General features: G+C 48.9%; 1 protein-coding gene across 1 annotated transcript in view; it reads right to left on the reverse strand.

The window, feature by feature from the left end:
- The window catches only part of si:dkey-215k6.1 (transmembrane protein 132C), a 184,063-nt gene that overhangs the window by 76,068 nt on the left and 105,495 nt on the right, over nucleotides 1–2,500 (reverse strand). The window lies entirely within an intron of this gene.

Raw genomic sequence — 2,500 nt, forward strand, 5'->3', positions numbered from 1 at the left:
GGGGCAGGCCTTCCTTTGGTTCAATAAGTGCAGGCATTCTACAAGTCTTGCTACTTGTGTTCAGGAAGTCTACAGTACATGTGTTTCTACATCAGGTCCCGATCTAACACCTTCCCTCCAGTAAGACCTAGTTCTGATTTAGATTTTTGATAAGTTATGATTCTCTATAATTAGGTACAAGGTACAGAGGACTGGCCCTCAGTTTAGAGTCGTTCATACCTGTCTTCTATTCCACTTTCTATTGTATTATGAAACTGATCTATTTTCTCCCTCTCTCTGCTGCTTCTCTCTTCCTCTCTCTCTCTCTCTCTCTCTCTCTCTCTCTCTCTCTTCCTCCCTCCCTTGGTCCCCTCATCAGTCCACAGCTCTCCTGCGCTGCTCTCATGCAGGTGGGTCCTCCTTTTATGGGTCAGATTCCACATAAGTCATGCTCCTGTCAAAAGGGACTTTTATTCTCCTCGCCCCTGTCATATGAGGAAGCCCTTGGGGATTTCAGCCTTCACATTGTCTTAGGACAATACTAATTGAATCGTATAAATGAATACAATTGAATGGAATTGGCTGTGGAACTGAATTTCATCTTTGTAACTCATCCATCTCCAAATTGTGATTCAAAGCCAGAGTGAAGAAGTTCACGGCAGATTCAAGATTTCTGAATGCCTCTTCAGCCAATAGATGGCAATAGTGTACGAGCGACTAACAGATTACCACAATAAACAAATAAAGCTTCTATTTTTCTCCAGCTCCCAGTTATTATGCCTGACAGCCCCACGGCCCTCTGCAACAACCAAATTTGGTGGTGGTGGTGCGGGGGGAGGGGGGGGGGGCATTTAAGTACGAGGAACCAATTTCCTAGCACCACATAAAAACCAAGTACGAGAAAGGAGCAATTACCAGGCAATATGACAGATTTAGTGTGACACCAGGGTCATAAATTTCCAGCACAGCTTGTCATTGGGGGATTTCTATAGACTTCAGCCATCAGGACGGGCGCCCATAAATCCAAGGCACCCTTCAACCCCCGCCCGTCTATTAGAAGTCCCCGGGGGCCCAGCGCTTCACCTACCCCTCACACACACACACACACACACACACACACACACACACACACACACACACACACACACACACTCACACACACACACACACACGCACGCACGCACACGCGTACACACACTACGCTCAGCTCCTCCCATCCAGAGCAGGGCTCCAAGTCCCCAGAGACCAGAGCCCCTCGCCAGCCTCAGGAGCAGCAGCGCAACAAGCAAGAGAGAGCGAGATTTAGAGAGGGATGGAGAGAAAGAGAGAGGGAAAGAGAAGAGAGAGAGAGGAGAGATGGAGAGAAAGAGAGGGGGAAAGAGAAGAGAGAGAGAGGAGAGATGAAGAGAAAGAGAGAGGGAAAGAGAAGAGAGAGAGAGGAGAGATGGAGAGAAAGAGAGGGGGAAAGAGAAGAGAGAGAGAGGAGAGATGGAGAGAAAGAGAGAGGGAAAGAGAAGAGAGAGAGAAGAGATGGAGAGAAAGAAAGTGAAAGAGAGAGGAGGGGGGTAGTGTCACTGCCGAGGCGAAGCCAATTTGTGCAGAATGAGGCCAGTAGGAGTGCACAAACACATATACTCACACACACACACATACACACACACACACACACACACACACACACACACACACATACACACATACACACACACATACACACACACATACACACACATACACACATACACACATACACACACACAGATAAACGCATACGTTTCGCTGCAGGGGGATGGCCCAGTCCAACCCGCACATCGCAGGGACGGTCCCAGTTCGTGCCCCCCCGCCCCCGCCCCAGGCCCAGAGCCGTGTGACAGTGGCCATTGGTCAAGCCTGAGTCTGAGCATGCTGATCAAGCACACTGGCGATGTCGAGCACAAACTCCCCCTCTGCATTCAGCAGATGCTTTCGCTGAGAGCCACTTCCAGCCCAGGAGGCAAACACTTCATTAGCAGCTTTAAGCTCAGTGGGCACTGCCCGTCACCAGTCACCCTGGCACTGCGGGCACCACGCCATGGCTCAGGTGAACCACGGCAGACGTCACAACATTTGCGTGCATTTAGCTTTTTTTGCCAAATCAACTTCCAGAGGCCAATTGTAGGGACAGTCCCTTTGAAGCTACACAGGGCTAAGTGCTCTGCTCATGACCACAACGGTGGCAGCCGGGCATTGAACCCTAGATGTTCCCTCACCACCATACCACCACCGGCCCAAATGTCAGACATTTGAACCAGAGCGATGTGATTATTATTATATTATTCTTTATGAGCCTAATGTTATGGCACTATATAGATAAAACTGAACGGAAGCGAGTAAACGAATGAGGTATATTATCGTCCATCTGCAAAATGCCAAACAATGATCCTATGTGACCTCACAACAAATTGTGCTCCAGTAGCAGAGTTGCGCGGGCTGTTTGGATGTGTTTAATTAGTCTGAGTTGATGTCTATGATGATGAACATC

Source organism: Alosa sapidissima, chromosome 8 (genome assembly GCF_018492685.1).
Source record: "Alosa sapidissima isolate fAloSap1 chromosome 8, fAloSap1.pri, whole genome shotgun sequence".
NCBI classification, from domain to species: Eukaryota; Metazoa; Chordata; class Actinopteri; order Clupeiformes; family Clupeidae; genus Alosa; species Alosa sapidissima.